General features: G+C 55.2%; 1 pseudogene; it reads left to right on the top strand.

The window, feature by feature from the left end:
* The first annotated feature begins 269 nt into the window (after positions 1 to 269).
* Positions 270 to 22121, top strand: part of LOC125089531 (WAS/WASL-interacting protein family member 1-like) — a 38924-nt pseudogene continuing 17072 nt past the window's right edge.

The raw sequence follows: 22121 nt of genomic DNA, 5'->3' as shown, positions 1-22121 counted from the left end.
CCATGGAAGTTGTCGGAAGGAGAGTGTGTTGTGGCAATGGACAGCGCCCTCTGCTGGCTCTGTGAGGAATGGCCTCTTCAATGCTTGCCGCAGGCCCCGGGGCTGTAGAAACTGTAGCCAGGGTTTGGTTCTAAGTGTTCCTTGTGGTCCTTCTGAGATGTCCGTCTTGTGATGGCTGGTGGACGCGACTCGCAGAGGCCAGTCTCCCAAGACATGTCACCAAGCCACGCTCTCCAGGGGACACCAGTGGACCTGCCTGCCACTACGGCATGAAAGAGATGCATACAGCAGGTCAGGCTGGCCTGGACGGTCTGGATCTGTCTGCAGACAGGGAAGGGAGCCATCCCGATCACCGTCCCCTTAGTCATCTCCAGCCTTTGATCCCAGACCTCAGAGGAGTGTATGCCCGTGAGTGCTCAGAGACGAGTAAGCAGACAGAATGATGGCAACTGTAATCCTCCCTGTCACCAAAGGTCGATAAGCTCTAGGCAGCCAGAAGACGGGGGAATCTGGCATCTGCTGCTCTCGCCCTCCCTCGCACACTTCTGACCTGTTTCTGCCTGAACCCACAAATGCTTATCACAAACGGCAAGCGAGGGGTCTGGCAGAGCACAGCCTCAAGCTGGAGACTTTAAGCAGCTGTTTGTCTTCATTTTTTTCCTGTATTTCAGACAGGATGATTTGAGCCAACTGGACTTTTTGGAAAGCGTGATGATATGTTTTTCCCCCTCCATTTTCAGAAGGTAACGCCCATGCCCAGCTAAACAGAGCCAAAGGGATGGTCAGGGACCCTGGCTTCCTCCTGCACAAACCCCACTGCCCTCCCAGGTAGCAGCATCTTCTGTCCTTCCGGAGAAACCTGGCTCATAGGGGCAGCCACATGTCACTAGTCTCTATGGAAATTTGCTCCTGCGGATACTTTCTGTCGCTCGCTGGCGACTGGTTTCACTTCTATAGAGGAAGGATATTCTGAAAGAGCTCAGAGCTTTTCTTTTGGGGTGTCCCTCATCAGCCCCCCTACTGCTGTTGCAAACCCGCCACAAAATGCAGCTTATCGCTCGGGGAGGAGAAGAAGAGACACAAAAGGAGACACACTCAGCTTTGAGCTTCAAAGTAACTTTTCGAGGTTTTCTTATGTCCTCAGTGTTCTTGGAAGTCAGGCACCCAAGTGTACATAGTGTTTCTGGAATTCCCAGACCTGGGTGTTCTCCCATGAAGAGCCACATGTGGAGGACCGGCCTCAGTCCCAATCCGAGGGAAGGAAAAAACCCTTGGAAGGGAGAGCGGATGAGGCGAGTGGCCGGGTGCGGTGGCACCGTGGGAAGTGGAGCCCGGTGTAGCCATCAGGGCCAGCTCGGGAAACATGCTCCCCTTAGCACTTTGACGGAGGTCATGGAATTCAGGGAGCTGGCCGTGCGGGCCATAGAACACTGAGAAGCCACGGGGCTGTGCCTCAACCTGAGTTCAGCAAGCACAAGAGGCCACCAGACCCACAGGGGAGGAGGGGGCAGCCGGCTTCTCCTCCAGTGCCTCCCTTGGCCTCCGTCGGCAGACCAGGCATCTGGGAAACACAGCTGCTGGGGATCCAGAGGAGGGGAAGTCCTGGAGCCCCCAGCCCAGGACCGGTTCCACATGGGCCTGGATGCTAGAGGAGAAAGGGCGCGAGTGGGGTCCCGGGAAGGAGACTGCCCCAAGAACCTGGCTTCCTACGGCTTGTGCATGGCGTGTTGGGCTTCAGAAGTCCCGTGGGCCCCAGAGGAGAAAGGGGGATATGGCCAAGCAGGCAGATTGGTTCACTCCTGGGGCAGGGCGGGTAGAGGGGTCACCAGTGCAAGGAGCAAACTGACCCCAGTTGAGGACCCAGAACAGCCTAGCTGGGGAGCGATCAACGCAGTATCTGAGTTCAGGGTTCCGCGGCTCAAATCATGGAACACGAGTGACCGAACACCAGGGTGGGCCTTAGGCCACCGAAGTACTGCCTCTGGAGCCTGAGAGCCATTTGAAGAGGTTTGCGGAAATGTGAGAGTAGAAAGTACTTCTGAAGAGCCGATCTGATTTTCATCACGTGCCAATGCTAAAATTAAAAAAAATGCTAAAATGCTAAAATTAAAAAAAAAAAAAAAAAGAGCAAGGAATAATTGACTCAGGTTTGCACATCTGAATGCCCGTCCACAGGTTTCGACAACCAGACTGCCGGGGTTGAGAAACGGAGGCTCGAGGCCACCGCCTCCGCTGCCCTGACTTACACGTCAGCCTGCGTGTCTTTGGCACCTGTGCGTTTTTCTGCAAACTCGTCCTCATTGTGCACTGTAAGTCCTTTTGGGCGTGAGGGGTCACTTTGTACCAGGAGTGACGTCGGAGCCCTGTCCCTGCTCAGAGAAGCACGGGGCACAAGGCACAAGGACACGCAAGCTGCGGAAGTAAAGCCAGTCCCCGCGTTTTGGTGACTTGACACACCTGGAGTTTGTTTTCGGCTCAGCGGATCAAAGCAGGTGTTAGGTGGGTGACTTTCCACCGGAGGACTTAGGGACCAGGCTCTTCCTGTCTTTGGCTTGGGCCACCCACCAGCAGCCTCGGCCTCAGGCTCCTAGGGGGTGCGCAGAGCAAGGAGGAGCAGGGGTGGGAGGTGTTTAAGACCCGCGGCCTTCGGGCCCTGGACGGTGCCTGCCTGCAAGGGATGCTGGGAAATGTAGTCCAGCGGGCCCGGGGGAAGAAGACGTGAACAGAGGCCGGTGGCCCCACACTCACCCAGAGGCCTCCTGAGAGTGCCCGGACAAGGCCATAAGCGTCTCCTCCCATCCCGGCAGATGGAGCTGGTTGGAAGCCCACCGGTTAGACCTTCGCTGCCGAGGCCCGTGTCACCACGCCTCTCTCACTCGGACTCTCCCTGCGCCACGCCGCCTGGACGTGCCCCTGGACCGCCCTCCACGCACTGAGCGCGCGTCTGCCGCGTGGCTCGCGCGGGTCCCCCAGCCCCACCCCGGAGGGCTTTCCGTGTGTGCAGAGCCACCAGACCCAGGAGGGAGCTGCGGCACACGGGAGCGAGGGTGCAAACCGTCTGCGCGCGCCTGTGCAGCGGGAGGCTGTCCCCGGAGCTCCGGCCAATGGCCAGCGGAGGGAGGCCCCAGGAAGGACGCCACGTTGTGGGCACGCAGCCTGCTCTGTCCCCCCGCCCCGTGGACCCTCGCCACCGGCCGCCCGCGCACCTCTCGGAGCAGGAGCAGGGCCCTGGGAGCGGCCGCCTCGTGCAGGTGGGTTACGCGTGCACGGGGTCGTGACTCCTCCGCGCACAGCAGGCTTTCTGAGGCCTTTTGGCCATGGGGCCATATAATCCACGGCCGTGGGGCGGGGGGTGCTCTGCTGTGTCCGGTAGGAGCTTTGTTGAGCAGCATTCCCGACCTCAGTCCTCTGGAGACCATCCACTCCCCCAGTCTGAGTTGTAATAACCAGAAACTCTCTAGACGTGGCCAGGTGCCCCCTGGGGAGCAAAGGCGGCCCCAGCTGAGAAGCATTGACCTGGAGCCGTGGTTCTCAGCACCTGATTACACATCTGGGTCCCCTGTGAAGCTACAGAAATGGACTGGTCCAGACCCAGCACGTCCCCTCCTAGGTATGTGCCCGAGGCGGGTGGACAGATACTCCCACAGACGACCACAGGCCCCTGTTCCTATCCGTTTGGTCCATAATAACAGATAACTGAGGGCGGTCCCGGTGCCCATCAGTGGCAACTAGATGAGCAAACTGTGATTGTCGCCCGGTCCCATGTGTGTGAAGCCCTACAGCGGGCACAGTGAAGCCTTGCGATAGCGGCTGGGAGAGCAGTTATTTCTGGGGAGCCTTCTGGGGTGCTGGGGACGTTCTGTTGTGATCTACAGGGGGTCACGCAGGGGCACGTGCACATAACCGTCCATCGGGCTGTGGCTGATGGGAGCTGTGTGTGAGCTGTTCCTCGTGGGCATTTGCTGCGACCGCGGTTGTCAGTAGGGCAAACTTGGGGTGTAGAAGAACAGAATCGACGGTCTCTGAGTTCTGGAGGCCAGAATTGTGAGATGCAGGTGTCAGGCCTAAAAGCTCTCGTCTCTTCTGGCTTCTGGTGGCTGCTGGCACGTCCTTGCTTGTGGCTACATCCCCCTGTCTCTGCTTCTGGGGTCACACCATCTTCCCCTCTGTGTGGCGCACCTCCCTCTGCCTCCCTGTGGGGACACAAGTGCTTTAGGGCCCACCAGAGAACCCAGGATCCCGCTTACCCATCTCAAGAGGCTTTGTCATATCCGCAAAGTCTTTGCCACAGAAGGAAACATTTACAGGTTTCCGGGATTAGAACCTGGTATCTTTGGGGACCGTTATGAAGCCTGCCACACGCCTAAATTAAAAAGAAATTTAAAAAATCCCCAGGGTGATAGGCCCACCCCACACTGGTTGAACCAGAGTCTGTGCTGTTTTTGTTTGTAAGTTCCGCAGTGGTCCTGGCGTGCAAGGGTCCTGGGGCTTCCCTTCCCCTCGGTGCACCGTGGGGCACAGGGAACGTACACAGCTGACCTGTAGAACTTACGAGACCCTGAATGAGAGAATGCACAAATGAATATAGACTCGACTAAGATCTGTGTCTCACTCCTAATGGTTCTAAGTCCACAAATGTGGGGGTTTTCCACACCCAGGCATTCTCCAGTTCCCTGCGGACACCAGCTGGGTGTCCCACGACTTTCTTCAATTCTCAGGCTCCCTGGAGTGAGCCTAGATGCACAAGACTGCCCCCACTAGAGAGGCCAGTGCAAGCAGTGGGTCCCCAGACTGCCTGCACTTCTGTCCGAGGTGGCCACACATGGAGGGTCCCCCCCCGCCCCATCAGGTTTGATAATTTGCGGTATCAGCTCACAGCATGCGGGGAAATACTGCCTTACGTTACTGGTTTATTATAAAGGAGAGAAACCAACAGCCAGGTGCAGAGGTACGTCGGGGGAGGTCCAGAAGGAACGTCTGTCCCCTTGGCGCTTGAGGTGTGTCACCCTCCTGGCACGTGAGTGCCTTCATCAAACCAGAAACTTTCCAAACCCCCTCATTTAGAATGTTCTTAGAGGTTCCATTATGTAGACGGGATGAGCGGCTCAGTCATGGGCTGCTGGTAATTAACTCCGTCCCAGCCCCTCTCCCTTTCCTGGAGGTCAGGGATGAGGCTGCAAATTCCAAGCTTCTCCTCACACAGTTGGTTCCACTGCCCACCAACCCCATGCTGAAGCTACCTAGGGGCCACCAAGGGTCACCTCACTGGCCTCGGCTCAGGTGTGGTGGAAGGGGTCTTGCTCAGGATAAACTAAGACGCCCGTCCCACCCCTATGAGGAAGTTACCCGGGTCTCAGGGCCAAAGACCACGTATGTATTTCCTACCACAGTGGAGAGTGCGTGTTGCCACCGTAAACTAGAAAGATTTTTTAAAGTCAGAAGACTCGGCTGCAAACCCCAGCCCTGCCACTTAGCAGCTAAGTGACTGTGACCCAGTCCCCTCCCCTGTCCCAGCCTGCTTCCTCATCAGGACAGTGGGGATGAATTCACGAGATGACGTGTGGCCTTACAAGCTGTTTGAAATCCAAAAATGTGCCCTTCCTCTGTGCGGAAGCATCCGACCCTGAGCCCGTGTGCAGGTGCTTCTGGGTAAATCAAGGTCAAAAGCTACTGGGTGTTAGGCTGGGGGGATGTGTCTGCCTGCATCCGTGTTGGCATAAGATAGTCTCCCTGCAAATGTGCAGGGCTTGCGAGATGGCGGAGCACCCCCCCCACCCAACCAGAGGACAGACCCCTGTAGAATTTAAGTGGGGATGGCCGAGGCCCTGCTGAGGAGGAGGGCTGGCGAACCCTTTCCAGGTCAGTGATGTCCTGAGTCAGGTTCGCTTTGCCTGCATGACCATAGACCTGGGGCCATTTAGCTCAGGGTTGGGCGGGGGGAGACTAACTAGCAAAAGAAAAGAAACACCACCACCACCACAACCACAACGCAAGCCCCATCTGGGAGAGCTGGAAGGCTGACCTTATGGAAGCTGACCTCCATAAGAAGCCCGGCTGGGTCTGGGATTCCAGGCAGGGCTCTGGGGGAAGAAAAGGGTCCAATCTCATGGAAATTTCCTAGTAGGGTTTATTTTGAAGCGAAGTTTTGGCAGCCCTGCCCCAGTCTCCTTGGCTAGACAGTACCTCTTTGAAGAGAGTCAAAAACAGCAGAAGGATGGGAAATGGTTCTGGATGGGAAATGGTTCTGGAATGGAATCCTCTTGGTCCAAAAAGAACTGCCAGAGACCAGGCCAGGCTTCCCTTGCTTGATGGAATTCAATGCCACTCACCTGTGGTCAGCAAACCAACACCCCACCCCTGCCCCTTAGGGACATCCTTGTCCTAATTCCCGGAACCTGTGCATATGTGACCTTGCTCGGCAAAAGGGACTTTGCAGCTGGGATTGAGTTCGGGGCGTTGTGGTACGGAGGGTGTCCCCAGTTGCCCAGATGGGCTCAACTTTTCCAGCTGTGATCAGAGGAAGGGCAAGGCTCACAGAGACAGTGTTGCTGGCTCTGAGCTCTGGGGGGGCGTGAGCCCAGGAATACCGCCTCTAGAAGCCGGATGGGCAAGGAGTAGACTGTCCCCCAGAACCCCCAGAGGGAACTCAGCCCCACTGACACCTTGACTGAGCCCAGGGACACCTATGTTGCCCTTCTAACCTCTAGGCTGAAGATTTACTAATCTGTGCTTTTTAAACTGGTGAGTTTGTGGAAATTGAGTCCAGCTGTGATAGAAATCGGAAATGCCGCCCGTCTCGGGCACCTGCCCTGTGCCGGTGCTGCTGGGAGGGAATCCCGAGTGCTCCCGACTCCCAATGACACTGAACTTGTGATCCCGTCTTGGCTCTGGAAGCTGAGGCTCCGTGACATGATGGGACCCCCTAGAGGCCTGCTGGGGACAGAACCCTTGGCTGAGTCCAGTGGCCTGGAGCGTCCGGCGGCTCGCAGGGAGGATGGGCATGCTCCGGTGAGCCTTGCTTCCTGACGGCCACTGGGGCGCCCTTATCAAGCCCACCCTGGCTTCCCCTGTGCGGAGAGCTCCCCGATGGAGGCCGTCTCGGTGGGCAAAGGCTGCGAGTCTCCCACTGGCAGAACGGGAGGCAGTGCCCCTGCCCCTCCCCCACAGGCCCTGACTGATGGCTGTGTGACCTCGGGCAGGTCCTCACACCTCTCTGGGAAGTATGTTGACAGGCTTGGGAAGCATTCCCCTGCAGAGCCAGCCTCCCAGGAGCCTGTGAGCCAGCTCGGTCCCCAGTCCCTGTCCAGAGGACTGGTCGGGGTGGCGGCTGCTGTGGGTTCTGTGCATGTGCCTGGGAAGTGCCACGGGGCCCTTATGACAAGGTTAAGTCCTTCTACCACCCAACAGGCAAAGGTGTTGATTTCTCTCTGCCACGAATTCTCACTCTTGCTGCCCACCCTGTGAAAAGGTCCATTACCCCCAAAGCTGTGACTGACCTTGTTTGGAAATAGGGTCTTTGCCAATGTCAAGTTTAACGGGGTCATGCTGGATGATGGTGGGCCTGAAGCCGGTGACGGGGGTCCTTATGAGAAGGGAGGAACTTGGACACCCAGGAGAAGGCCATGTGGTGATGAGACGGAGGTTGGAGGGACAGGTCTGTAAGCCAAGGGACACCAAGATTGCTGGTGGCCCCAGAACCAGGACGGCAGGCAAAGGTTCTTGGGAGAGACCATGGCCCGCCCACACCTTGACCTTAGACTCCCAGTCTCCAGAACTACAGGTCTGCTGTGCTGAGCTCCCAGTCTGTAGCACTTTGTCACATCGGGCCCAGGACACACACATATTCACGGCCCCTGTCACCTGTTTCCCACACTCAGCGCTCTGTGGGAACCCGAGTGAATGGGCCGGCGTCCCCACAGTGGAGCATGTCGGGATTCAGGGGCTGGCCTCTCTTCACAGCCTGTGAGCTTTCTTTGCTGTTGGGGGTTAAGCTGTCCTTTGGTGCAGGGAAGGCAGCTAGAGATCGCCCATCTCGCAGATGGAAAAACTGAGGCTCCAAGTGCTGCCTACGCAGTCGCTCCACACCTCCCTGCCATGTCTCTCGCCGCCCTGCCAGTCCAGTGCATGGAACCAGGTCAGCCTCCTGCCTGCCCAGATGTTGGACCAAGTCCTCCGAATTCCCGGCAGAAGGGAGAGGTCTACAAGAAATTTCAGAGCTCAAATTAGGACAGTTGCCTGGCTCTGGGACCGGCTTCGTGGAGAGCTTGGGAGGGGACTCCAGCCTGGGCAGCACGACCCGTTTCCATGGGTGCAAACCACCCAGAGCCCTGCCGAAACAGAAGCAGGCTCCAGGCCTGAGGTTGTGGCCGCCGGACTCCCGCGAGCCCTGCTGGGCAGCCCAGCCCAAGCCGCATGGCCACCGAAAGCCACCAGAAGCCACAGGAGTCTCCCCACCCAGGTGACCTCGCCTGCACTGTGCAGGCCCTGTTGTCTGCTCGAGCACCCACAGGCGCCCACCCCAGGGAGGGTCAGACCAGGTCCAGCCTTCCCTCCATCAAACACGCCGCCCACACACTGGCTGCTGGGAAGGCGCATGGGCGTCGTGCATGCGGGCAGGGCGCTGTTCCTGCAGAGCCACGGGGGCGGGGGCCACCGCCAAATGGGCCCCTTCGAGCCCTGGAACCCCTTATCTCAGAAGAGGACACCAGGGCCCCGAGAGGAGGAGCGGCTCCCTCAAGGTCCCAGTATTTTCAGCCTCCCATGGTGACAAGGGGCAAGTGTGTCCTGCACGGCATGTGGTCGGTCACAGAACGTTGGGAGAAGCGTGGGCCCTTGGGGCAGGACATTGGAGATGACTCGCGGCGGGGGGACGGGGCATTGAGGCCAGTGTACAAAGGGTGTTGTGGACCATCAGGGAGTCGGAACTCTCTGGAAAGCCAAGCAGACCGTTGCTGGGGTTGATGGGGTCAGCTCAATACGTAGCTCTCAGCTACACTGGGGGCCCTGTCCTTCCTTGCTGGTGCACACCATGCTTCCTGGAACTCTGTCTGGTCACAGCTGGCTCTCCCCATGGATGGCACCTCTGTCATTCCAGTTTCTCAGGCTCAGATCCCTGGATTTCCTTGAGGCACACATTCAAATGCTGGGTCACTACCTGTTAGTTCACTTTCAAAATGCAGCAGCCCAAGGCCAGGCACCCGCCCCTACCTGCATTCCTCCACATGGCCTGAGCCATGCGCCTCTTGCCCAGACCTTGCAGGGAGCTCCTTGCTGCTGACCCTGCGCCCGTCCTTCCTCTGCAATCTGGCCCAGTGTGGCAGGCGGAGGGATGCTCCCGTGTCTGCCCCACTTAGAAGCCTTCGAGGGCTTTCCATCTGTGCTGGGGTGAACAGTGTCCCCTATGATTCACGTCCATCTGGAACCTGTGTGTGTGTGTGTGTGTGTGTGTGTGTGTGTGTGTGTCTGTTTGGAAATAGAATCTTGGCAGAGGTCAAGTTTAGATGAGGTCTTACTAGAGCGGGTGGGCGTGATGACTGCGGTCCTCATAAGAGAGGGAATTTGGACACAGACACGGAGGGCAGACGAGCGTGCAAAGGCAGCCAAGGGACACCTGGGGCCACCAAGGATCGGAAGAGCAAGGTAGGATCCTCTCCCCGAGCTGTCAGAGGGAGTTTGGCTCTGCTCACACCTTGCTCCTGGGCCTCCAGCCGCCGGAACTAAGAAAAGATGTGTTTTATTTTTTGCTACCCAGGTCTTGATTCTTTGTTACAGCAGCCCCAGAAAAGGAATGCAGTGGCCAAACATGGCGCAGAAACCCACCACACCCTCCATCTGCCTGGTGAGACCTGGAATGGCCTGCCATATAGCAAAGGCCCTGAGAAGTCCTGCAGGGAAGAGCACGTTCCATTTTCCCGAACGCATTCAAACGCAGAAGCATTCATTGCCATCTCTCGTTGAACCTCTTATGGGATACCCTTTGGGAAATGTTGCATTTGAAAAGCAGGAAGGTCCTCTCCAGCCTGAAAATCCTGTTGCTTTTGGAATTGGAAGCCAGGCCGTGAAATCAATAGAAATTTATATGCATAGTTAGGTGTTGGTCTTTAAAAATAGCCAAAATGCTCTTCCATGTTGGGGGGAAACAAAATCAGCCTGTGGAAGGGCACCTTCCAGTAAGTGATCAGACGCGCTCTCCGTTGACGCACCGGACCCTCCGTCTGAGCTCCGTCCCCGTGGGAATGAGAACAATTACGCTGTGCGGGATTATTTCCTTCGGCTATGTTCCTAGAAGTGGAGCGGCTGAGTCAAAGACGTTGTATTTTTAAAGACATTGGATTCGTAGTGTCGAGTTGCCCTCCAAAAAGTTGTACGGATTTGACCTTCCACTGGCAGAGACCGGAGGAGCCCACCTCCGTGCCCGCAGTGGGCATTCGCCTGCTGGACACCTTTAAACTGTCCTGTGTGTTTTGGCCACAGAGGTAAATAAGAGCTTTTATTGGGTTATCTCAGTTTCTGTTGACTCGAGTCCACAGCAGCCTGCCCACTAGCCCATCCCCGCCAGCAGATGACTCTTGCCAGGGACCCGGCCGTGGTGCTCTGAGGTCAGGCCAGGCTTTTCAGGGGAAACAGCAAACCTCACTCAGATTTGGCCCAAAATACTAAACTCTGAAAAAGAGACGATTCAGTGTCATTGAACCCTTCCCTGGGGGCAGAGCTGGGTAGAGAAAAGAGGTCGGGACTTGGAGGCAGGAGAACCCCGGATTTGTCCCGGCGTGGCCCCTTTCTGGCTCCGTGACCTTGGGCAACTCACATGACCTCTTCGTGCCTCCGTTCTGTCATCTTTGATGTGGGATAATGACAGCCCCGGCCTCTCTGAGTCGTGATGAGGATTAAATTATTTCCTTGTCGTGAGATGGGCTTTGCGGGTGTAGCCCTACTATGAGCCACGTTTCCAGACAGCACGGTCCAGAGAGAGCTGCAGGGAAGGGCCATCCAAGGACCCACCGGGGAGAGACTCTGGATTTTTACTTGCAATTCCCTAAAACATGAAAGGCATCTGCTTCACCCACAGTTTTATTTCCCAAATCTTGCTGCGACCCGGGATGCCTCCCTCATTCACTCCAGACCTCACCCCCCAAATCTGGCTTTTGTGTTTGCCTCTCGCCCCCTCCCAGCCTCAGCCCTGCTTTCTGATGAAGATGAGCTTCCTGCCCCCAGTTTTGCTTGTTTCCTTGTCCCTTCCTCTAAGATCTAGATTCTCCGCAACAAGGGGGAGAGCCCTCACTTGTGTTCTCCTGCCCCGGTAGGTCCTGGCTCCCTCCATCTCCCCCCAGTCCTGCCTAGAACCTGGAACCAGCCTGGGAACAACAGAATCCTGTTTGGAAGGCAAGGAGGAAGCCGGGGCGGGGGAGGGGCAAGACTGCCTGTAATCGGTGGGGGGCCCGTGCGAGTACGTGGGCCCCCAACTCGCCAGCCCTTGACATCTTCAGGGTCTCCCCTGAGAGAACGTGGGTCTCCCACCCTCTCTCCAAGGGAGAGGGGAAAGGGGGCGGATCCTAACCTGGGCTTTGTGGCCAACATGGCAGTCCTGGCCTGGGGCGGGGGGGGGGGGGGGGCGAGCCCTCTGCTTTGGGGAGTCTCTTCCCTCCCACTGACCAAGGGCCTGTGTGTGCAGATGGGACCGTGCCTCAGGATCATGTCTCCCCCTCGTCCACCCTCCCTGCCGGTGTCTCTGAGAGTGGCAGGACATAGGCCACGTCTCCCATTTCCCCGAGCCTCAGCCCCCCCTCCCGGGCTCCCCAGCGCACTCTGCTCCTGTGTGTCCCCTCTGGCCCCAACAGGAGGGTGGAAGCAAGGTCCAGGGCAGGTCAACCTGGAGCCACCCAGCTCCCACATTTAGGAGCTGTGTGGCCTCGGGTAAGATGTGGACCGTTTAGAACCTCAGCTTCCCATCTGCAAAATGGGTGTGACAGCAGAGCTGGGTAGAAACAGATTGTTAGGTGTGCTCAGATGCGGTGTTGATGATGGCAGCGGTGACTCCTGCTGTCTGTTCATCCCTGGCCGCATGCCAGGCATTGTGGGCTCGCCGTTCACCTCCCTGTGTGGTCCTGCCCACTCCTGGAGGTACCAGGAGGAATGGAGGCCTGCGTGATGGCTGCCGACACAGTGCTATCGGCTACAACCAATGAGTTTCTGTGCTGTGCTGTGCATACAGCCCCTGGGCCTCAAGGAAGAGCCGAGACTCTGGGAAGGCTTCCTGGAGGAGGCGGCATCTGATCTAGGCCTTAAACAATGAGTGATAAGTAGCTGTTCACTTTTTCGTTCATTTGATTACCAGGCATCTCCCTTGTGTCCATGGGGCCCCAGGGCCGCCAGCGCTGTCAGGTGTTGGCTCTGGGAAGTCGTAGGCCAGGAAACCAGAGGCCGTCTCTGACCTCCCTTTCCAGGCTGGGGGTGCGGGTGCTGGTGGGGCTGGCCCACCCCTGAGGGTCACAGCGCCTAGGGGCCCAGGGGGCCTCGCCTGACAGCAGCCGTGCACTGGTTGCGTGTGCAGCAGGGAATGGGATGGAGCTCTGTGTGGACGCGTGAGAGCGAGCACAGTGCCTGGCACACATTGTGTGGCCACGATGCCACTGACAAATGTGTGTGCACACGTGTGTGTGTGTATGCGCAGGTGTGAGCGATGCCCAGGGCCCGGACCAGCCAAGAAACCGCTTCACGGATCCCTCGGTCTGAGGGACTGAGGTCTGCGGCTGTGCCCCTGAGAGGATCCTGGCTGCTGATCCAAGGGGCCCCCGGGGTTGCAGTGAGCCAGCAAGTCTCCGGGGGGGTCAGAGGGGGATCCAGAGGGGCAAACGGGCTGGGCTCCCAGGGGCTGCTGTGCGTAACTGCGCTGTGTGCGTGTAACGTGTGCACACGGGCCGGGAAAAGGAAGAGAGCTCGGATCCAGGCTGCGACCCCGAGGAGCCCTGAAGACAGGCTCAGCGAGGAAGGCAGCTCGCTTGTGTGATCCGGGCTGTGAGAAAGGCCCGCAGAGGCTGATCCTAGAGGCGAAGTAGACAGGTGGTTGCCAGGGGAGGGGAAGCGGGGAGGGACAGCTCACGGGTACGGGGGGTTCTCAGGGTGGGTGCTCGACACTCTCAAGGCCCAAAGTACCCCTCAGCTGTTTGCTTGAAAGTGCTGAATTTTAGGTTATGTGAATTTCTCTTCAATAGGTTGTTGAAAAAGGAAAATAGGGCACGCCCGGCTGGCTCAGTTGGAGTGTGACTCTTGATCTTGGGGTTGTGGGTTTAAGCCCCATGATGGGCATAGAGCTCACTGGAAAAAAGAGAGAGGGGGATTGAAACGGGCACGTGTGCGTTTAGGGGGGTGGCCGGCAGGAATGCGCCCCGGGAGCCTGTGAATCTGCATTTGCAGGTGAGCTGTCCTCATCTGTATGTGGGAGTGACTGATGACGGGGTGTTTTACCAGCACCATGGAACCGCGCCCAGGTCACACCACCGGCTTGCAGCCGCTGCCGAAGCCAGAGGCAGAGTGCCCACCCCTGGTCCAGCGCTGGGCTGGCCGCCCCCATGTCCTCGGGCTCTCCGGGAGAAAGGAGGGCAGATGGAAAAGTACCTCCCAGCAGAGAAAGGCCCAGACAAACATGAAGACGCTGGTGGCTTTTAAAGACATGAGCCACAGCCTGTTTAAGTTTGCGGGGGATTGCAAACATTTACTCTGGTGGGACTTTGTTATAAATGGACTTGGTTTTGTTTAGCTGGTTAAGTTTTTGTGTTTAAAAAAAAAAAAAAAAGGCCCGCAAGACCATCTTAACTGAGGACACTATGTTAGTCCAGAAAAACCAAGAAAAGGGCAGAAGACGTGGGTGTGGAGTCCAAGCACCCGCTGCTTGCCCGGTGGGGCGTGAGGTTGTGCGGTGGCCGCAAAGCCCTGACCCAGGGACAGACAGCACAGCGCATGGGCACCTCTGCCGCGCTCACAGCCCCAGGCTTCCCGCAGTCTGCACAGCGAGGGCCGCAACGGCATCATTTCGCAGCTGAGGCCACCGAGGCACCGAGAGAAAGTGCTCGCCCCACGTCCCGCCGCTGGAAGGTGGCAGGGGTGGGAACCGCAGCCACGTCCCACACGCTCTTTCAGCCTGATCTCGTGGCCTCCCAGAGCCAAACCTTGGAGTGAGGCTCCCGGAGGCCGCCCGATGGCCGAGCTTTCTGGGGGATTGGATGTAGTCCCTTGCCAGGCAGCTGTCAAGGCCATCCAGTAAGCCACTGCCCCTGTGCCCAGAGGACTGGGTCTCACCTTGACCGAGGCCAGAGAAAGGTCATGCACAGGCCGCTCCCGACTACTTGGACCTGCTCCCCTGCACCTCCGGGGCACATCCCACAGCAAATGCCTCTCTGCTCCCCCCCACCCACCTGAGGACCCCTAACACCCCAGACTGGAGGGGAATGTCTGAAGCCCCCGATCTTCAGAAGCCCATCTGCTTTGCTGCTGGGCTCTGGGGGACAGCTGGCCTGTTCTTTAGGAAACCTACTTGGATGAGCCTCCGTCCCACCTGGCTGGTAACCCTTGGTGTATGCACGTGTTAGCACGCTCGGCGCCTTCTCCGAGCCCAGCGGCTGGGCCGCGTGAGCTCTGCCCCCTTCTCCCGCCCCAGCGTTCTCTTGTTTTAAGCAGCTCCACTTCCAGTTTGATGTTAGGCAAAAGTCAACACCAGCCAGCCCTTCCTTGCCCCAGGGCCTTTGCATGTGCTATCGCCCCCACCTGGATGGCTGTTCTCTCCCTCAGGGCCCTTCCCTGAGTCCTCATTCTCCGAGAAGTCCACCCTGGTCTTCCCTCTCCTGCTGCTGTTCATTTATAGCATGAATCGCAGTATATAATTTAATTTCTTGTATCCATGTCTGCTGGGGATGAGCCCTGGCGGGGAGTGTCTATAGGGGAGCCCTGTGTGGACATCTGCTGTCTGGTGGCGCCCTCTGGTGGACATTACGCCGATGCCAGGCTGAGGGCCAACGCCAGCTGCTTTCCTTTTCAGCTTCCCTACCCTTGGGTCGCCCACTTGTGCAGGACCCTGGCCACCAAGGTGACGTATGTGAGCCTGTGGGCAGAAGAAGTTGGTCCTCCTGGAGTCCTGTGAGCTGCTTCTGGAGGAGCAGGTGAGTTGGGAGCTCAGCCCGCTTCTTATGTTTTTATTAAACTGCTGTTAACATTAAACATAAAATGGTCATTTTGTGCCACTTGTGGGCTGCAAAGCAGCCTCTCCTGGTCATCCTCTGGGACCCCCCAGGACCCCAGTTCCCTCCCTTTCTCAGCAGCTGGCTTCTCCAGGCTTTGACGGAGGCTGTGGTAGGCAGGTCCTGGCCACTGACCCAGCTGTCCCCTCCTTCCCCCAGGATTTGCATTAAAGGTCATGGAGAAAAGATATGCAGGCTTTTAGAGTCTGAGCCAGGGAGGATGAAGCTGTGGACACACACATCCCAGACACTGAAAAATCAGGGTCTGAATGTCAGAATGGAGCCGAAATTCCAGGTTGGGCCCTGCACCGGCACAGGTGTAAAGACCAGCACAAAGGCTTCCCTGGAGGGAAGGGGTCACAAGGACATGGACAGGCCTTGCTCCCGCGCCCAGGGGGACATGACTTAGCCTGGAAACAGCAGTGAAGTTTTCAGGATATATTTGCAGTGCAAACGCAACTAAAAATATTTCATTGAAATAACCTCAGTGAAGGTTGCAATTTGTGTTACCGTTTTGGACCTATTTACTCAAAAGGGCTTTTTGAAATTACTTTTTAAACTCAGTAATTAGAAAAATAAAAACAGAGGAGGAGCTAGATTAGAAAAAGTGTTTTATTCTAGCCTGAATGCCCATGTGGGGTCCTCTTCTTTCCCTCCCCATGAGGACTGGGGCATTTTGGTCACCGTAGGAGCCTGTCTTTTGGTCTGTGAAATGGGCATTCTGTTATCTGCCGCAGGGCTCCAGGGAGATGGGATGGGATTATGGGCCAGAAGGCATTTTAGAACCGGAAGGGCTGAAATGGTGTCTTGGTGGTCACTGTCATTGTTGAACCTTGCCCTGGGAGCTTTTCTCAGCGCTCAAGCCAACTCTTCTGGCCGGAGGAAGATGGCCGGGCTGCAGGGGGACAGCGTCCCCGTCTGTGCACACGGGCGTGCCCACCCGCGGCCAGATGGCGTGTTGAGCCGGGCGGTCGTCAGAAGAGGGGATTTCAGACGTGGCGTGCCATCCTGCAAAGCCTGACTGCTAAGTCAGAATAATGCCGTGTCTTCATGTAGAGCTTCCGCCCCCAGAGGGCCATTTCCTTTCAAGTGGTCCCCGGGGAACCTCTGTGCTGATTCGATGAGGCCTCTGGGGCTAAACCAGTCCTTCAGATGAGGAAGGTGCCGTCACAGCTGGGTGACTTCTGTCCTCGGGGGATGGCTGGGCTGGGGCCAGCGGTCAAAGTCATGATGAGACAGAACACCAGGGAGCACCCTGCCTTGCCAGAGTGACACCACCCAAGTCCGAGAGCAGCCAGCTGGGGGCTCTGCGGGAAAACGCTTCTCACCTCCCAGATGACACCATGGGGGCACCATTCTCCACTGACTGAGTCGTTTCCTGCTTCATCCCTCAGCCACACCTCCTACCTGACCTGTATCAGCTTCTAGGCTTTTCTCAGTAAGCCAGGAACTCTTCCCAAAATGATTAAGTTTTAGAACTTTTTAGAGTAGACGATAAAGAGCTCAAAGGAATGGTCTGCTTTCGGGATCGAGCACTTTCTTCCTTTTAATTGCTGATTCCGCAAACATCTGCCCACTTTGAAACTGAAATTCTCCAAAAGGCTCGTCACCTCATCAAGTCCAATTGCTTTACTTTTCTCTCTGTTCTTCCTGGTCTGACTTTACAAGGGTGTGTGTGTGTGTGTGTGTGTGTGTGTACATGCATACGTGATCTTGACACGGGAGAAGATGGCCTTCTTCACTTGTGCAACCATATTTCAGCGGTGTCAAATGGTTAATACTTTCATTGAGGAGCTACGGGGGGTTAATTAACTCTCCCCATGTTGGCTGACATTTAGCTTTTACGACTCAGTGTGGGTCCGTGGACCAGTAGTGTTAGTGTCACCAGGAGTTGGTTAGAGATGCCAAAATCTCAGGCTGAGCCCCAAGCCTGCTGAGTCGGGATCTAACCTTTACCAGGATGCCAGGAAATGTGTATGTACATTACGGTGTGAGCAGCTCTGGTTCAGAACTTGTAAAATGCTGAAATTACTTCGCATAGCGTGGCGATGCCCTTACAAAAATAAGGCCTTGCGAGGCTGTTCGTTTTGCAGGTTTTCATGTGCGGGACTACTGTTAAGAAGAACCCGAGGGGCTTTGGGGCCCCAAGTAACTGGACCTGCTTGCTCCCATCTCATGAGCCTGCAAAGTCACATTCCTTTAGGATGTCCCAGAACTGAAAAAAAATCACATCCATGGGGCAAAGCTCTGCCGCCAAACCTGGTCCAGGGAGAGGGGGCTGCACATGACCAAGGTGTTTTTAGGATCCGGGTGGATGGACACGAGACAGGAGGTGGGGTGAGAATGGAGATCCCCAGTCTCTGTAGTTGGACAAAGTGAGGTCCCTGCGGGTCTCTGCGGTTGTCTGGGCTTACATGGTTGCTGTGTTTGTGTTACTTGGAAGACAGGCAGTGACCACGTTCACCTCAGACCTGCATGCTTGCCAACGCGCCTGTGGCCCCATTCATTTAAAGCTCTTGGAGGTTCATGCGTCTTGCAACAGGCTTGTGAACGTGCCTATTTTGGAGAAATTGTCAGCAAATGGTCTCCTTGGTCTTGGCTGGTAGGAGCCTTTGTTTCCTCCTTCCTAGCGCGTTCGTTATGACGTTCTCAAGGATGACAATCGAAATGAGGGGATGCAATAAAAGGAAGGATAGTGAAATCTAAACATTTCATTTAGTTTGAATTTTGCTTCCTAATCTGTTGGTGGTCTCAAGTCCCTCCTCCCAGTAAAATCCTTCCTCAAGATAAAGACCTGCCACTAACACGCCTGACCCCCAGGACACTCCTGCAGGACGTTAGCTGTGCCCAATGGGTGGAGTTGGGGGGGGGCTCCCACGGCCCTCGTGCAGGTGGAATCATTCCTCCTAAGTGGTGAGCTTTTTCTTTGTGATTCAGTCTTGGTAGGTTGTGCATTTCTAGGAGTGCATCCTCTCTAAGCTCTCCCCTTTGTTGGCACAGGACTGTTTGCAGTAGTCTCCTATAGCCATTTTTTTCCTGTGGCGTTGGTTTTAATGTCTACTCCTTCATTTCTGATTTTATTAAGTCTTCACAGACCTATAACTAATACTGAAATTGAATCAGTAATCAAACCCCCCCCCCCCAACAAATAGAAGTCCACGACTAGACAGCTTCACTGGTGAACTCTACCAAACATTAAGGGAAGAATTGGTGCCAGTCCTTCTCAAACTCTTCCAGAAAATTTAAGAGGAGACATTTCTAAACTCATTCTCTGAGGATAGCATTATCCTGACTCCAAAGCCAGACACAGATACTACAGGAAAACTACAGCCCAATGTCCCTTATGAAAACAGATAGAAAAGTCTTCAACAAAACAATAGCAAACCAAATCCAACAGCACATTAAAAGAAACATACACTGTGACCAAGTGGTATTTTCCCCCTGACTACAAGGATGGTTCAACAAACAAAAGTCAACTCATGTGATTCATCTGCATTAGCAGAATAAAGCATAAAATTCACACGATCATGTCAACAGACAAAAGATGTCTGACAAAACTCAACACTCTTTCATGCTTAAAAATAACAACAAATGAAGCTCTCAACTACAAATAGAAAGTACCTCAACATAAAAAGATCATGTCTGAAAAGCCCACAGCTAACATCACACTCAGCAGTAAAAATACAAAACAAGACACGGATGCCTTTTACTTTCACTCCTTTCGTTCAGCACAGTACCGGAAGTCCTAACCAGAGCACTTAACCACAAAAAAGTAAAACACATCCAAACTGGAAAGGAAGAGAGAAAACCATGCCTGTCTGCAGATGACACGATCTTATATATCAAAAACTCTATAAAGATTACCCCCAAAACAAACCAAAATAAATAAATACACTGTTAAAACTAATGAATGTAATAATAAAAGTCGCAGGATATAAAATCAACATACAAAACTCAGTCATTTGTCTATACACTAATGACAAACTACCTCAAAAGGAAATTAGGAAAACGATCCCATTTACTTCAAAAAGATAAAATACTTAGGAATAAACAAAGGGAGTGGAAAACTTGTATAAACTCCAACAACACTGATAAAAGAAATCAAAGACACAAATGGAAAGGCATCCCATGTTCATGGATCGGAAGAAGTATTACTAATATGCCCACACCACCCACAACCATCTATAGAGCCAATGTGACCCCCATCAGAGTCCCAGTGCCATTCTTTGCAGAACCAGAAAAACAATTCTAAAACTCACAGAGAACCACAGACGACTAAAACTAGCCCACCAATCATGAAAGCGAAGAATAAAGCTGAAGATCACACTTCCTGATTTCAAAATAGATTTTGAAGCCACAGGAATCCAAAAAGTACGGTACCAGCATAGAGACAGAGACCAATGGAACAGAATGGAGAGCCCAGAAATAAGCCCGGGCATCTGTGGCCAACTGAGCTTTGACAGAGGGTACCAGAAACACGAAGGGGAGAGGACAGTCTTTTCAACAAATGAGTTGGGAAAATGGGAGATCTTCATGCAGGAGAATGAAAATGGACCCCTGACCTTCCCTCATACACAAACGTCAACTCAAACAGGAGACCCAAAACTGTAAAACTCCCCCCAGAACACACAGGGCTTGAAGACTTTGGTCCACGTAGGTCCACACAGACACCTGCACGTGGATGTTTCTAGCAGCTCCACTCACAGCTGCCAGCGCTGGGCGGCCAGCGAGACACTCTTGAGCAGCCGGATCACCCGCACCTGCAGTCAGATATTAGCGCTAAAGAGGAAGCCATCAAGCCAGGGAGAGACAGGACACTCACATACTTGTCCCTGAGCGACCAAAGCCCATGTGAGAAGTCCACGTACAGTGAGATTCCGACCAGATGACCTCCTTTCTGAGGGACGAAACTACGAAGACCGTGAAAAGACGAGCGGATGCCAGGCAGGGTGGAGGGGAAGGAGGGACGAGGTGGAGCCGTGGCTTTTTCCGGGTAGTGGAGATACCGTGTACGTGGACACCCATCACTATACATTGTTCCAAACCCACTGAAGTAACTAAGAGCGAACCCTAATGTAAACTGTGGCCTTTGGGTCATGTGTCCCTGTGGGCTCATCAGCTGGGGTGGCAGTACCCTCTGCGGGGGGATGCTGATGGGGGGAATATGGGGCATATGGAAGCCCACTGAACCATCCCCTCAGTTTTGCTGGGAATCTGAAACCCCTTTTTAAAAAACTCTGTGTGTGCATTTCTTTAAGAAAGAAAATAAGGACAAAGGAACTATAAAAAGCCCTTGGACACTATCATAATCTAAATAAAATAATTCTGCTAGAAGACAAAATTAAGAGTATTTTTCAGAAACAAAGCATAGACAGTAAGAAAATCAGAGGACCAGTCTAGGCAGGGCAACATTCAATTTGTAAGTTAGAAGAAAGAAAATGGAGAGGATGGGTTCCCGAAGGTGGGAGATAGGTCATCTGCCAGGACCAAGAGGACATATCTGGGACGGGAAGGTGCACGTGCACAAGGCCAACCGCGGGGACGTCCAAGGACCATACAGGCTTCCTGTGGTCGGAAACACACGCACAGACTCGTGAGGACACACGGGAACCAGGGGGCACACACCCTCTCGGTGGCTGTGCTGGGGGAAATGACGATATGGCGTTTCCAGCAGGAGGACTGAAGAGACCACAATTAGAATCCGTGATCTGGTCATACTGTCCCATCAGCCAAGGTGAAGGTAGAATATAAGTGTTTTCCAACCAGCTACTGTGTCGGAAACCTTGACCGACAACACCCCTTCTTGAGGAAGCAGCAGCCGCAGGACCCAGATGTGGAACCCAGGAAAGGGGAGGCTCGAACACACGTGCTTCAGGATGACAGCTACGTGACACAGCTGGAGAAGCTGGGCTCTGGGAGCAGGAATGGGTCGGGGAGGCCTGGCAGAACCTCCCCGAGACCAGAGAGGCTTGCGGGGTGGGAGAGGAAGGCCTAGTGATGGGGACCAGGGCATGCACTGCACTTCTCTAAGGAAAGCAAAGACCCTACTTGGCTGAGCAGTTTTTTATGCAGCCAACATGAACTATACAAGCAAGATGTGGGGCTGCGAATACGCTGGGGGAGTGGGCAGGGGGAGGGGGCGGGCGGGAATCCCGGGAAACCATGTGTTCCTGGGCCTGCAGATTTCCTGGTCTTTCCCAGCAGGCCTGGCAGCCGAGCTGTGCTTCCCTTGGATCAAAAGCAAATCCAGCCACAGACGGACATCAGCTTATCGTCCCTTCCTGTCTTCAGGCTGTCTTTGCTTCCATTATCAGCTGATAAGAAGCCCTGTGGTTTTAAATCTGGTGCCCGGTCAGGGCTGTAGGGAGCTCACCCTTTCCCCAAGAGCGGCGGCATGCCACTCGGAACTGCCATGGGTGTGGCAGGCACGCCGCTCTTCATGGGCTTTTTCCGGGCCGCCTTATAGGATGTTTTCTCTGCCTCGGCAGCCCACCAAGTTCACATACACGCAGACCGAAGTCGGCCACCTTCGTATGTGGGTACCACTTCCGTTATCCGTCTTAACGCCAACGTCCTACTTATGCGCAGTCTACCCGCACACCTCAACGGGAAATACAGGGGATCTGGCAGCAAAACCCTGCACCGAGAGCCGCCGCCGGCCTGGCTGCCAGGCTCAGGGCTGTGTCTCCGTGCTCCGGTGTATCCAGAACGCCAGCAGGGGCCTCGCGGAACAGATGCGGGCAGCGTCCCTGCCGGTGGGCACCGCGGTCACGAACGTAGCTGCCCGTCTTCCCGCCGTGGCGGTCGGAGCACCGGCAGGCTCGCCCTCCTCACGGCCCTTTGGCTCCCTCGGGCACAAACACATGTGGTGAATGAAGTTGTAGGTGCCCG

Source organism: Lutra lutra, chromosome 17, assembly GCF_902655055.1.
Source record: "Lutra lutra chromosome 17, mLutLut1.2, whole genome shotgun sequence".
In the NCBI taxonomy this organism is placed as follows: domain Eukaryota; kingdom Metazoa; phylum Chordata; class Mammalia; order Carnivora; family Mustelidae; genus Lutra; species Lutra lutra.
Note: the sequence above shows the minus strand (reverse complement) of the source record. Positions and strands in the feature narration are given on the sequence as shown.